Source organism: Melopsittacus undulatus, chromosome 4 (genome assembly GCF_012275295.1).
Source record: "Melopsittacus undulatus isolate bMelUnd1 chromosome 4, bMelUnd1.mat.Z, whole genome shotgun sequence".
In the NCBI taxonomy this organism is placed as follows: Eukaryota; Metazoa; Chordata; class Aves; order Psittaciformes; family Psittaculidae; genus Melopsittacus; species Melopsittacus undulatus.
This window is the reverse complement of record NC_047530.1, coordinates 74,395,561-74,411,241: the sequence shown is the minus strand read 5'-3', so window position 1 is coordinate 74,411,241 and position 15,681 is coordinate 74,395,561. Positions and strand designations below refer to the sequence as shown.

At 38.3% G+C, this 15,681-nt stretch overlaps 1 protein-coding gene across 9 annotated transcripts in view; it reads left to right on the top strand.

The window, feature by feature from the left end:
- MBD5 (methyl-CpG binding domain protein 5) overlaps positions 1 to 15,681 on the top strand; it is a 154,665-nt gene that overhangs the window by 55,729 nt on the left and 83,255 nt on the right. For all 9 annotated transcript variants that reach the window (XM_034061414.1, XM_034061413.1, XM_034061412.1 and 6 more), the window contains exon 2: positions 1,317 to 1,414. The gene's annotated coding sequence lies outside the window, so the exon portion shown is untranslated. The remainder of the gene's footprint in view (positions 1 to 1,316; positions 1,415 to 15,681) is intronic.

The window sequence follows — 15,681 nt, the reverse complement described above, 5'->3', positions numbered from 1 at the left end:
CAGGTACTAAGAAGGAGAAAAATGACTGCTACTGCTGAACCCAGGACAGGTCGATATGCTGGAGGGAAGGGATGTCATCCAGAGGGACCTTGACACGCTTGTGAGGTGGACTGATGACAGCCTTATGAAGGTTAGCCATGCCAAGTGCAAGGTCTTACACTTGGATTGGAGCAGTCCCAGGCACAGCTACAGGTTGGGCAGAGAAGAGATTCAGAGCAGCCCTGCAGAGAAGGACTTGGGGGTGTTGGTTGATGAGAAAATGAACATGAGCTGGCTTCAGTGTGTGCTTGCAGCCCAGAAAGCCAACCGTATTCTGGGCTGCATCAAAAGAAGTGTGACCAGCAGGTCAAAGGAGGTGATCCTGCCCCTCTCCTATGGTCTCCTGAGACCTCACTTGGAGTATTGTGTGCAGTTCTGGTGTCCTCAACATAAAAAAGACATGGAACTGTTGGAACAAGTTCAGAGGAGGGCCACAAGGATGATCAGGGGACTGGAACACCTCCTGTATGAAGACAGGCTGAGAAAGTTGGGGCTGTTCAGTCTGGAGAAGAGAAGGCTGCGTGGAGACCTCATAGCAGCCTTCCAGTATCTGAAGGGGGCCTACAGGGGATGCTGGTGAGGGACTCTTCCTTAGGGACTGTAGTGATAGGACAAGGCGTAACAGGTTAAAACTTAAACGAAAGAAGTTTAGATTGGATATAAGGAAGAAATTCTTTTCTGTCAGGATGGTGAGGTACTGGAATGGGTTGCCCAGGGAAGTTGTAAATGCTCCATCCCTGTCAGTGTTCAAGGCCAGGTTGGATGAAGCCTTGGGTGACATGGTTTAATGAGAGGTGTCCCTGCCCATGGCAGGGGTTTGGAACTAGATGATCTTAAGGTGCTTTCTGGCCATAACTATTCTATGATTCAGTTGTCTTTTCAAAGCTTAAGGGGAGTTAACGTTTTGTAATCTGTTAGTGTTCTTAATATAACACATTTTAATACTTATTTTTAATTTTGTCTTTTCTCATCTTTAACTCAGGAAATGGTTAATGCTGTTGTTATTTTTGTATGATAACAGTGAATTTCCCAAGTTTGGTATATTTAGTCATAAATATACTAATGCCAATTAATTGTTGTATGCCTCAAGTAGATATACCCCTTCCCATATAATGGCTCTGATGCTTGACTATTTGTTTTTTTAACAGCAGCTAATAAATTAGTGCAATTAATGCACAATTTTACTTTGTGTCTTCTTAATTAAATATATATTTAAAAAAAATTCTCGGTCTACTTGGAAGTAACCTGGCTTATGTATGCTTTGTCTTTTTCTTCAGATCCTTGTTGACGATGGTGGTCATTGAATGCATAAATATTGAAGCATATATCACTTACAGACAAGATCTTTGAAATACGTTCCCTTCAGACAGTAAAGGTACATAAAATAGTCTATATTATGCATTTTTATCCAAGTAATATATTAGGTTTTTACCTGAAAAATAACCAAAATTGAATAGCAAATTAAGTTTACGAGTTTGACCACAGTTCAGTTTTCAGCTTTTTTCAGTAAATTTATTTATCCTACTGATGTGAAAAATCAGCTAAATTAAAGGAGCTCCATTTCTTCCTTCTTAGTGGGAGTCCTTAGGTCGTTTTCTGCAGAGGAAAAAAGTGTCAATCTTTTGGCAATTTCTGTAAGAAGTTTAGAAATGTGGCTTATTTTTAATTAAATTTTAGAGACACGAATCCAGTGTGCTCTGTACTTGTTTATTTTGAATGTTTGAAGTTTTGAGCAAAACGCATGTTAGGTATTCAGGAGAGTTTTGTTTGTGGGTTTTTCTTTCTATTTTGAAACTAATTATAAAAAACACCCTAGATAATGTGGGAAGGATTTTTTCTCGTATGGAAGTAGAACTAATATTCCCACTCATTATCAGTTGTTAATTTAATGTGTGGTAATACCTGAAATTTGGTGATGATTATATGGTAGTAGATTTTTGGTTAGCTGTACAGCTCTCTACGAGCAAACCAATTAAGACATAATTTCAGAATGTAATTGAACTCCTAAATGAACACTTGAATTCACTAGAAATTTACATACTTGCTTTTCTTTGTTTTAGTAGATGGGTCCAAAATGAGGTACAACTTCACTCTTCTGAATACAGTGACTTCACCTGAGACTTTGCAAAGTGAAGCATGTACAATGAAGTTGAATGGATAAATAAGTTCATGAATAAGCAACTTAGTTTCCAAATCTGATCTTTGAATAGCTCTTATTAGCTGTTTATTTGAAGAATAAAACTTATTTTGTGATTAGGACTCTGTGGCCCTGTTGATGTTTTTTTCACCTGCAGTGCAACACAGTGTGGTGCAACACAGTGAAAACCCGTCTACTTAGTACAAAGTTTGTTCTGCATTTGTAACTCATTTTCTTTCTTTATACAAGTCTGGCTGCCTGAATCTGCTGGGAAAGGGCTTATTTGGGTATCTTTATAACTTTCTTTTCAAGCAATATGAACAGAAAATCCCTGGCATTGCATAGTTAGTGCATGGATGCACTTCTATGCATCGAGCATCAGGGCTGGGGCACACAGGGTCAGATTTCTGTCTCACATCTTTGTTAAAAAACGAAATATTTCATTTATGCAGTGTTTGCAATGCATTTTGTTTTATTGCCCCTTCAAATATCTTTTTACGGAAGTCAGAGCTTTCATATGAAACCCCTTTTTTCCTTGTTAGGTTTTTTTCAGCCCAAGTTTACCTGCAAGGGCACTAAACCTCTATTCGTGTATATCACCAAAGGCAGCGGATGCTGGCAGATGCCTCGAGGCTGATGGAGCCCTGGTGCCATTGGGTTTGCATAGTTCTAAGTTTGCTCAGCTCCCAGATGATGCTGTAAGAGAACAGCAGATGGGAAAGAGTTAAAAAGTGGGGCATGTGTAACTGACCTACATGATCTAAAGTGAGGAAACAGTAGCTGTTTGTTAGAGAAAAGCTCAAATTAAGAAAGAAATTAAGGCATTTCTCTTCTCCTTCATCCCCCCTCCCCACTTTTTTTTTTTGACCCCCAGAAGGGAAAACCTTTTTCATTTAAAAGATGAACACTACTGAGCTGAGAGAGGTTGTTTATACCTCTGCCATCTTGAAGTTAAATTTTTGAGTTTGTTTTGGTGTTCCTCTTTCCTTTGAGGACAGGCCTTTGCATATGTTTGTATTTGTTCTAAAATGGGGGCCTGAGACATTGGTAAAGGAAAGACAAATGTTTGGAGGGAATAATTGTCAAAGCTTGCATTGAGTTAAGGAGAAATATTTTTTTGTACGTGAAAACCTAAAACAGGGAAAGTATTTCTTTCTGTAAGGTTAACGTTTGACTTGTTATTTCCTTAATGTTTTATTACATACATGTGGATAAACCTCAGGATGTTTCTGCGAAATTTAGCTCTCACTCTCGGCATCTTAGCTTTTATTTTTTACTCTGTCTACCAGTACAAAAATATCACAGCTGTATAGGTATGTGCAGACATTGTTTCTGTTCCATTTGATCTATTTTTAAATGCAGGAGTTTTTTGTATTTAATACATATCATTGTGCTTGCAGTCTTAATACTTCAAAACCTTAGTGACCTTGCTTCACCCACCTGCACCTTGTACATTATCATGCAGTCTTTAATTATGTGATAACATGCCATTTTTCTCCACAGAAGGAAATCCTTAAATAGATGACATTTAATCAGTATGCAACTATCCAGTATTTTTAATTGTTCATTGTGTCATTCGAGACCTTCCATACTCTATATAGTTATGAGACCTTGCTCTGCAGATAGAATTAGGGCTTGGCCTTCATGCTTTACTGTACCTTTAGCAACAGGTTTTTACTTAAGAATATCTGGCAAACCCAATCTTTGAAGGCAAGGTTCTTTTGCAGAAACATTTTTAGTTCTAAGAGCTTTCCTTGTGCTCTTCTGAAGGGCTGATGAGATTTGTATACTTTCTACATTAGTTGCAGAACTGAAGTACTCACAACGTGAAGATTCTTTGAAGTCAGAAAAGTGAGATCAGTGATCCTACATGAAGAGAGTAGGAATTGAAAGTATGGTTGGTCTAGGCATCTTCTTTTAAAGTCACGATTTCATTCTTCTTTGGTTCTCAGTTTTACATTCAGCCAGTCTTAATTGTGTTCTGGGTTATAGGATCATAGAATAGTTAGGGTTGGAAAGGACCTTGAGATCATCTAGTTACAGCCCCCCTGCTATGGGCAGGGACACCTCACACTAAACCGTATCACCCAAGTCTCTCTCCAACCTGGACTTGAACACTACCAGGGGTGGAGCATTCACAACTTTGCAGGGCAATCCATTCCAGTGCCTCACCACCCTTACAGTAAAGAACTTCCTCCTTATATCTAATCTAAACTTCTTTCGTTTAAGTTTTAACCTGTTACCCCTTGTCCTATCACTACAGTCCCTAAGGAAGAGTCCCTCACCAGCATCCCCTGTAGGCCCCCTTCAGATACTGGAAGGCTGCTATGAGGTCTCCATGCACCCTTCTCTTCTCCAGGCTGAACAGCCCCAACTTTCTCAGCATGTCTTCATATGGGAGGTGCTCCAGTCCCCTCATCATCCTTGTGGCCCTCCTCTGGACTTGTTCCAACAGTTCCATGTCCTTTTTATGTTGAGGATACCAGAACTGCACGCAATACTCCAAGTGAGGTCTCAGGAGACCATAGGAGAGGGGCAGGATCACCTCCTTTGACCTGCTGGTCACACTTCTTTTGATGCAGCCCAGAATATGGTTGGCTTTCTGGGCTGCAAGCACACACTGAAGCCAGCTCATGTTCATTTTCTCATCAACCAACACCCCCAAGTCCTTCTGTGCAGGGCTGCTCTGAATCTCTTCTCTGCCCAACCTGTTCCTTGTATGTCTTATGTCCTGCATCTCTGTTTTCATTCTCCCTCATCCACGTAATTTCTAATTTCAGACAGTTTCTATTTCAAGTTCATTACCCATTCTCACACAGTACTTATCTTCCCTCATTTCACTTATGCTCTAGAACTGCAGTTCTTTCTGGCCCCAGATTTGCACCCCTTTTTCTCAGGGTGAATTGTGCAACCTTTAGTACCCATTTGTGCAGTCTTTCTACCCATACTCTTGAGTTAGCTGATGCAAGTCAACTTCACTACAACAGTCTTGTAGCTACTTGGGCATGACTGAAGTGCTACGGAGGAGCAGTCTGCTTCTGTGATGTGCTGGGAAGGTTGCACACAGCCATAGTGCTAGGATCAGCCATCTGCCAAATGGTGTCCTTGCTATGGTGTGGATGTGCATTGCTATCTCGCATTTCCAAAACTATAAATTTCAAAAAGCTTTAAATTGTGTATTAGAAAAGAGTTTTGAATTTATGGGTATTTTTAATTATGCATTTAGGAGCTTGAGTGTGAACACAGTGGATTTTCCTTATTTTTAAACTGCAATGTCACTTAAGAGATTTGTAATATGTATTTCAACATGCGAAAGAAACCAGAATGATACATTAGAAGTTCTCATAATATTTTTTTCTTGTTAATCAGCTGCAAGGGTGCAAAATCTATCAGCATTAATAAAGTAGAAAACTGGTTATGCAGACTTAAGAAGTATAAGTAATGTTTACATCTGTTTCTTGTGTTTCATGTTTTTAAACAGTGCATGGAAAAATCTAATAGCTAGATAGATTTTTATTCTGTGCAGTAAGATGATAGACATGTTTAGTCCCCTGTGACTTCTCCAGCTGCAAGCTGTATAGTCTCGGAGAACTTTCTGAACTGCGTAATTCTGGGACTCATGATGTATCGCTGCACAAAATCAGGCCTTTCAGTATCCAAACTTCTGAATTTATTAGGCTGTTTAATTATACTGAAGTATGAAACGTATGACTTGGCGGTGCATGCATGGTGTTTTTCTAAATAGTTTGTCTTAGAACTGTGTCATTACTAATGTTTTGATTGTAGTTATTCTAAGAGAAGGAACAGTGTCAACGTTGCATCATTTTTTTCCCTAAAGTCGTCTGCAGTCTGGATTGACAAACAATCTTTCCTCAATTGTCATTAAAACCAAGGAGCCCTATTGTCTTTTCTGAAGCCCTAATGTTTTTCTGAGGTCAGTTTTCCATCTCTCTCTCATCTTTTCATATGAAAGGGTTGTTTTTTTCTGAAATCCTGTTATTCTATCTGATGTAAGACGTAAACTAATTCTAGCTTCTTAAAATGAATATAGGGAAGCCTACTTAATATAAAAGTTACTTCTACAGAAATTGTTGAAAATATTGGGGGGGAGGGAAAGATTCTTCTCTAATGTTGTTCTACAATATTACTAATTTTAGGTACATTTCAAAGCTAAATTTGAGAGTACCTTTAAAATATGATAGATTTAGTAGGTAGTTCTCTGCCTTAGCAGAAAACTTTGTATCTCTTCTGCCAAGTTTTTCTTATTTCACCAGAGCAAGAAGGTTTTTTTCCAATGGTCCTCATTTTTTCCCAGCTGGTCCTTCTGAAACAATTTTCAAAAAAAATATGGGCTGATTTTTGAATATTTCTGGGAGCAGATCCTGTAAATAGACATTGCAAACTACAAGGGCCTTTCCACTTTGAAAAACTGGAACAACGGGCTCTCTGAACAAAAGTAAATATTCCCAACACTTTTCTTACTATTATCTAATTAATAAGCACAGTGGTTTAATTGTGATTTCAAAGTTAAATGTTGAAGTAATGTAAGAATTCCTGACACTGCAGTGCATTTCTCTTTAAAATTAATAACATCGTAGCAAAACTGTTAAAATTTCTCTTTTTTTAATAAATAATTTTTCTTATTGAAGCTAGGCATACATGCATGTAGCTTCTGAATTAGTTGTCTAAGGGTTTGCTTCATACAGTCAGACTAACCTGGATGTCTCCAGAAAGTTTGGGGTTTTTTTGTTATTTTAGTCCATGATGCTAGGAAGTTTTACAAATACCTATCCGTAAGTTTTCCTGTCATGTATCAAGACATCTCTCTGAAGTAAAAGGCACATCATCTTTGTTTTTCCTTAAAAAAGCTATGGGTTTAAAATAACAGCAAAGAGCTGCTGTCATTATTTGTCAATTACACAAATATTTCAAGGAGGGTATGTAGTTAGAATTTAGTATCTAGGATAAATTGTGTTACTCTTTTCTGTGGTAACACCGAACCAAATTCAGATCCTTGATTTTTATTTTCCAAATTCCTCCTGAAAAAAAAAAAAAACAACTCACCTAAAACAGTGCTCTAAAAAGAAGCTCAAAAGTAGCAAAATTTAAATCTAGCTGTTAATAACCTAAGAAATTACTGTTTTTCTTTATGTGAAGGTGGCTTGAAAGCTTATGAGGTGCTTTTTTTATTTTGGTATTTCATTTTGGTTTCTCTTTACCTCACCACAGATTAACATTCTTGAAGGCCCACAATCATGATAAAAATCTAATGGTTGAAGGGATTGAAAATACTAAAAAAGGATGTCTCTGCTGTGGTTCATCTGCCAGTGCTACAAGGCCAGATCAGATGTGGCTAAATGCTGGTGATCCAAGCTGACTGTGCCAACTTTAAACTAGGGCTGTCTGCAAAGCCGTGGGGCTGCCAAGAGTTTGTCTCTTCCCACTGGTCTTTAGGGCATAGAATAGAGAACCAAATTCTTGCTTACCTGGGGATGATTGCAAACAGCTCAACACAGACCCAAGGAAATGAATACAGAGACAGGAAGAAAAGCCAGCTTGGTCAGGTCTTTGCTGTGGGGAAACCTGCATCTGCAAGAAGCACCTGTTAGTCAGTATCACCAGCACTAGTTATTTAAACCAGCCACTGATGGACATTAGAAAAAAATGCTATTATTTTTACACTATTGATACATAAATGCAAATGTTTCTTTTGAATCTTGTGCATGATTTGATAGTAGTTTCTGAGAAGGTTAGCTAAATGCTGTCCTGAAAAAGGCAGCAGGGAATGGAGAAGGAAACCTGGCCACAGATGCACCTTCAATAAAAGTCACACAAGGAAAAGCTGTATAATATATATATAGTGTATATTTTAGAATGTGTTATAACTTACCCTCACCTAGATAATTCCAACACAGTATTTTTGCTTATGCTACTAATTCTTGTTAGGAAGCTTTATACATTTCCCAGTGTAGACATTTATATTGGTTCAGGTATGTATCTTTTTTTCCCTTTAATTTTCTTTTTATCTCAAGCATAATTGAAGCCTTTGAGTGACAGCAAGTGACATTTTCACAGGATAGATTCTGTAGGCAAATGAACAGTTGACAGTAGGCATAATGGCAGCCTGGAACAGTGTGACATGTAGGTGTTCTGACTGGAAGACACTCGTGGTGTTGAATGAAGTTCTCATAGAGTAGCTTTCAGTTTATATTGTATTCTCAGAGTACAGAATTAAATATATATCCATTACACATATGCTCCAGTTGGGGTTTTTTTAACACAATTTCATCTCTTGAAGAAGAAACAGTATTACATAGCCTGAAAGGAAATTCAACAGATAGATACTGGCATTAGTCAAAGTCCTTGGCTTTTGTATTCTGTAGGTGTGAAACAGTGAGATGTCTTCCAGTGTGGATAAATACAGCGTGTGTTACCATACAACAGCTCTGTAATTAGTTAAAAACAACTCAGAATAAAGGTCAGGGGGGAGGCAGGGTTTGTTGAGGGGTTTTTTGGGTTGTTTGACTTACAAATACCAAATATTCAAGAACCCTTGATAAAGTTATCAAGTACCTTGTGTGTACTATGGAATTTCACAGCTGGAGAAAGTAAAACTTTACCTAGTGAAAGTTTAATGTTAGTATTTCAGTTGGCTTGCAGAAGATTGGATAAATTCTAGTAGCTGAAAAATATTAATTAGTTAAATAATAGTATATATGTCTATACAGAAGATTGATCAGTAGGTCATTTTTGTCAAATACCATTCTGTTAAAATACCATTTAAAATGTAAAACTATTAGTAAGCCCTCTTTAACTGTTGTATCAACAGAAAATTATGCACATGTCTTGACCAAGTTAATATTTATTAAAATTGGTTGTGATCCTTGAATTATTTGGAACCAGTGATGCTAGAGGAAAGTGCTGTCCTGCAAAGGGACACTTTAAAACACACTGCAAATTTTTTCATATTATGAAACTGCAGAATGTGTATCTTCCAGTGTAGCAAGTTAGCAAATTGCTGATTTAGATCATGCCACTTAAAGACATTGCCAATATTTAGATGAGTTTGCCATCTGTAATGAATAGCATTAAGACTGTGGATAGCCCTCTTACCTTAACGACATACCTGCAGTCTTGTGAAAAACAGTTATTTTACAGTATCTTCTTTTAGAAAGAATTGAGCAGAGTGAAAACTGAGCCAGGCATCTTTCTCAGCATGGTGGTATAAAATTTGGTGGTTACTACAAAACATGTTTATGTAATTCAGTTGGTTTTTCTGTTTGCTTTGTACATTAAAAGACTTCTTCGTAGTATCCTTTCAGTGGGAATTATTATGCAGAAGTAGTACATACATAAAAATGATTATTTTCATTATTCTTCTTAAACTGCATTCTATTCATGATCTGAAAGCTGAAATAAATTTCAGAACTGAAAAAAGACATGCTGTTTCCAACAAAAAAAAACCAAAACAAACAAAAAAACAAACAAAAAACAAACAAACCAAACCCAAAAACCTTCATTTTTGCTTACTTGTTTAGGATGGTGGGAATACACCCTAAACATACCTATTTTTATTTAGTCCCTTTTCTTTAACAATAAAAAAAATAAGGCAGCCTTGTGTTCACAACGTGAGCAGCAGAATATTGACGTTTCATTTTGGTGACACTAAAGATCTTGGAAAATAGTGGGGCTTTTACCCTTCTAGGACATAAGAAAGATCTTTCTAGATTCTGGTTAGCAAAATGGGTCACTGCTTTAGGATGATTTACTGGTGCATCTTCCAAAATGCCAGTTGTTCCAGTTTAAATGAAGATAATTAAGTTAAATATCCACTGTAACAGTTGTGTAGGGCTGTCATTAAGCAGTAAGATACAGTATTTTGAAATCTTCTGTCTGATATGAGAGGAAAAGTGTAATTGATTTCATAGCATCCTGGAATGGTTTGGATTTGAAGGGACCTTAAGGATCATCTAGTTTGAATCCCCCTGCCATGGGCAGGGACATCTTCCACCAGACCAGGTTGCTCAAAGCTCTGTCCAACCTGACCCTGAACACTGAAAGGGATGGGGCAGCCACAGCTTCTCTGGGCAACCCGTGCTTGTGCCTCACCACCCTCGCAGGAAAGAACTTCCTAATATCTGATCTAGGTATCCCCCTCTGCCAGCTGAAAGCCATTCTCCTTTGTCCTGTCCCTACGTGTCTTTATAAAAAGCCACTCTCCATGTTTCTTCCTGGACCCTTTAGATACTGGAAGCTGTTCTAGGGCCTTCCCAGAGCCTTCTCTTCTCCAGGCTGAGCAAGCCCAGATCTCTCAGCCTGTCTCCATAGGAGGGGTGCTATGGTTTGACACACGTGTTTCCAGATGAGGTGCAGTGCCCACAGGTTAGATTATCATGACTGTCCCATCTAAACATATGAAATTATGTGTTCTTTATGAATAGTTTTGATTTGTGCTGCAGGAATGCAAAACTAACATTTCATCTGAGACAGTAAAAGATGGTTTATAATTACAAATTAGCAAGTCCAGATGCAGCTCCAGGGAGGGGGGTAGGGAACAATCTGATAAAGACTGAGGGAGCAAGGTCCAGACATCTAGACTACATGCCACATGAGATGGGGCTCATTTGGGAGGCAGGGTGAATGAAGATAGATAAGCTGCATTTTCCATAGCTTCCGCCTGCTGCCTTGGTGAAGCAGACTCTGTAAACACATGCTTAATGCACCACGTTATATCTAAGTTCTTATGTGAAAGAGTGCAGTGCAACTGATCAATGAAAAAATGTGTTCAAACTAGAAATAAGTGTTACAAAAGCATATCTTCAAGTGAAGATGGGAGTGATATCTTCAAATGGACATAGATTCTTTAGTTGTGTCATCTGCCTTTAGCTATACCCTGCTTATTTTACTTTCCTGCCCAATACAGGTCCTGTTTTTTCTGGGTATCTGAGAAGAGAGTAAGGGAATTTAAAAACCCAAGGGCCAGGAGAGACCACAGTGACTTTTGTCTGGCTTCCTTCACTATGCAGACTGTCAGTTTTTGCAAACCCTGATTTAAACCTTGTCTGTTCAAAAGGTACATTATGTTGCTTCAAGGCCCTGAAGTGATAGTGAGCTCACTATATCACCCAGAAGAGTTTGCATGTGTAATTACTTATAATAGCGCAAGGAATTGCATTTTATATAAAATCAATACTGCTTTACCTTTCATGTGGAAGGGCTTAAATATTTTCTTCTTGTTTATACATACTAAATCTTTCATAATTGTATTCTTGCTTGTTCTTCTCGAGTGGTTTACTTTTTTCAACTCCTTCAGTTGTACACATGCTTTCACTTTTTTTTTTTTCACTATTTGCAAAAAGGAAGAAATCATGCCAGTTGGGAAATGTTTGTGAAAGCCATTTATGTGAGAATGATGTGCCATACAGTGTACTAAGAGGCACAGCCTAGCATACTTTTGCTAGTGCTCACTAGCATAAAGTTGATACCTAGTGTGCAAAGTTTGCAGCATTATCACTGACATGTCTTACTTGTTTTATCATTTAAGTTGCTGCTAGAAACAATATGGTAGATGTTAAGTAAAATGTATAGATATTTTGGACACTAAAGCATTTATTAAGACTAGTGCTGCCTAGATACAGACTCATAGAATCAGCTAGGTTGGAAAAGACCTTTAAGATCATGAAGTCCAACAGTTACCCCAGGACTGCCAAGTCCACCATTAAACTGTATCACTGAGGGCCTCATCTCTATGTGTTTTGAACACTTCTAGGGACAGTGATTTCGCCACTTCCCTGGGAAGCCTGTTCCAATACCTGGTCTTTCAGTGAAGAAATTTTTTCCTCATATCCAATCTAAACATCCTCTGGAGCAGCTTCAGGCCATTACCTCTTGTCCTATCACTAGTTACTTGAGAGAAGAGATCAGCCACTTCCTCTCTCCATCATCCTTTCAGTACTTGTAGGGAGTGATAAGGTTCCCCCTGAGCCTTTCCTTCTTCAGACTAAACAACAATATATAGTTAAACACAAAATTCTGTGATGGGGAAAAATTCCATTGCTGTCTATTTAGAGCGTACACTCTAGGTTTTGATTGTGCAGAAGCCCTCAGTCCTCTGTGATCAAATGGTCTTCTTGCCTGTCCTGTCACAGAGCCTTTCTGAAGAAGCAGTTAAAGCTGTAAATGACTTTTGGGTTTGGGTCAGGTGGATTACATTTTTGACTGGAAGGAAAGAAGTGTCTGACTTCCTCCACCATGATCAATTCTTAAATCCAGAACTAAGTGTATATATATAAGAAGCTAAAGCTAGTTTAGCCCGTCAGCCTGGGAATCATACTTGCTGGCAAGTGAGCCAACAGAAAGGGAGGGAAGGAGAGGCTGCAAAGGCTGTAAGTTCTTCCTTACATGTTGGACTTCGCAGGGTTGTGTTCCTTAGAGTAAGTTTTAGCTTAGATTCAAGTTGATGCAATATTTAAAATAATGGGAAGTATTTACTGAAAAGGGGCAGAGGGTTGTGGGGAGGTGCAGGAGCCAAATCACAAGATACAAAATATCTGCTGGACTGACGCAACAGTAAATTACTTGTTTAGGTAGAAACAGAAATTTGTGAAGTCTGCTTCTAGGATTGAACTATATGTTTTAGCATTGAACTAGATGTGGTCATGCAGTGATGCTGAAAAGGTGATTTTTAAAGCAGGCAAATTTAAGGGTACAGGCATTGATCATATGCAGTTACTTAAGTGGGAGTTAGGTCCTGGCTCTGTGAAAATAGATGGTAGAACTGAAAAAGCATTTCAGTTATGTTCACGAAGTACAGCGCTGTATTGATTAAAATGTGTCTTGTTGCTACATTCTGGGTAGGCATCTTGTTCGAAATACCTGACCCTTCTGGATTTGACACATTTAGGTATTTTTGCAGCATGTTTTGGAATATGAGCTCTAGACTAGAGATTCCATATGAGTTTATTTTTTTCTTATATTTCCTCGAATTTACTAGTATTTTGTTCCATCTAAAAATTGTTTATTGGCAACGTTAAGGAATGCTGTTTGAATGCTGAAGCCAGTCTCTCTCATTTATTTCCTTGATTCTTTTGCTCTAATAGAAGGTAGAAAATAAAGATTCTGGGGGAGTGTTGAAGACATTTCTAATGAGTTTCTTTTGTGAAGATTTTTCTAGAGAACATAAACATGGATTATTTTTTTAGTAGATTTTTTCCATAACTTCCGCAACTTGGTGATGTAAGTTTAAAACACTATTAGATTCAGGGTTTGGCCAACAACTGTAAATGGTGAAGTAGCCTCTGATTCATTGAGATTTATCTAAATCTATGTTGTATGCATTTGTTGTGTACCTCTCTAAGTTCCCTCCTCTGTGCCTGCTGAAGAGGAACACTGCAAAAATTGGTGTCTGGCCTTGCAGTTGCCACAGGAGATCTTAAAAGACTGGATAGACAGTCCTTTACCCTTGGATACTTTAAAGCACACATTTTCAGGTGGGTTCCACTTACCTTTCTCCTGTCTCAGTTGACCCTATGGAGGCAGCGTACCCTGAGCTTGGCCTTATCCACTCCAGTTAAAGTTAAAGGCTTGGCAGTAAAACAAAATACAGAAGTATTTCTGAAGCTTAAAGCAGAGAATGCTGAGTTAATGTAATGCTTTAAAGACTTGGAAGGAAAAGAGTACACTAAAACCCCAAACCTAATCCATGCTTTTAAAGACAATATACTAAAATAGCTAAATACATGCTACTACCTTCAAGGTAGTCTTTGAGCATTAGAACTTAAACTTTACATAATTTTCAGTTACCTCACCCTCAAATGCATAATCTTAGTGTCATTTCAAGTGCAGATGTTGGTGATCTCTAGGGTCCACATGCTTTGCACCTTTAACGTTTCGTAACTGCATCATAAAGAATGGTAGAACCAGCTGTCTACCTCATGAGGTTTATTTCATTTTTAACTACTTTTGGTAGATTTCACATACAATATCTTTGAATGTATTTTGACAGGAATACAAGATTGAAGGCCTTTGGCCAGTCCTTTTCAGAAATCAGACTATCTCTTCATCTGTTGTTCTTTCCAGTGGTTCACGCATACAAGTCCAAAAATGGTTTTAGAGATTTGTGATGCAGGAAGAGGGCTTTCTTGCTTGCCTGTTAATTTCCTGTGATCCCTACTGGTGCCAAAAAAAGAAAGAAAAGTCATGATGACTCATCAGGAGAGGGTTTCCATTCTGTGCGAAGTACTGTTTGAATGTTACACTAGTGTGGTGGTAAAGCATGATAGTAGGACAACAACAGCTGGTGCTTTTATATGGACACTTGCATGGTATGGGCAGTATTTCTTAGTGCTTCAAATCCCAGATTGTGCCAAGGCGTTTAACAGAAACTGTATGTTTCTGTTCCATGATGTATCACTGCATATCCAGGAGGAGGTAAAACCAAGTAAATCAGTTTGGGAAAACCTGTACTCATTAGCTGTTTAAATATTACCAGTTTTGCAGCATTCCAAAGAAGGCTTCTAGAAAGAAGCTTAATACCCGCTAACTTCACCCATTAAAGGTGGGGTACCTGAACAGTTGGGTATACATAGGTTGTGTGTAGAATGATTAGAGGGACAGAAAGAAGTGTCACACGTGGGCTGCAGGAGTGATGCCTGCCCAGTAGTAACAGCACTTGGTGAGTTTTGCATAATATACATGATGCTAAGGGAAGGTTATTACCTGGTGACTATGTCAGAATTAGTAGACTTTCAGCTTGTTTTCTGCAGTTTGGAGAATTGTTTCCTGTGCTAAGGGAGATGGGGCTGGCAGCAGGGAGAGCAGGAGATGGGATGAGTCCTTCTGAAGAAGCATAGAGAAGTCTGAGTATATTAGAGAAATGCTTACAAAATATTTCACCTTAACGTCATATGGTGTCAGTTCTGGTTGCTTTCATAATTTCATCCTGCTTCCTAATTTTGTAAACTATTTGCATTTAACAATTTTCTATTGAAATAGAATAACATTCCAGAAAGCTATCTGGTAACTTCCTATGTACCTGACCACCAGTATCACTTTTTGCACTAAAAATGGAAGAATGTGTTTAGCATTGCTGTTAAAACAAAAGATACCAGAAATAAATGAGATACCTGTCCTTTTTTGTCCCTTCTGAAGAATGCAATCTAAGACCAGAGTTATGTTAATCATGGCCCTTTATTAAATCCAAAAATATAGTCACTAATTTATTGAAACAAAAAAGGGAAATGCAGAGAATGTGTAAGTTGATAATTAGGAAGAAAAAAAAAAAAGAAATAACCCCTGCAAAACAGCATCAGGCATCTGAGCTTGCACAGACCTGCAAAGACCAGGTTGTTTGTGCTCAGTGCAGTCCCTGGGTTTTCTGTGTGCTCTGAGGGGTAAGAAACTGCTGGGAAATGCTGTCCATCCTCAGGGAGAGCAGCAAAGGAGAGATATCTTCAGGGTCTAGGAGAGCAGAGTGAGTCTTTGTATCCTGTGTTTACAGTTCAGTA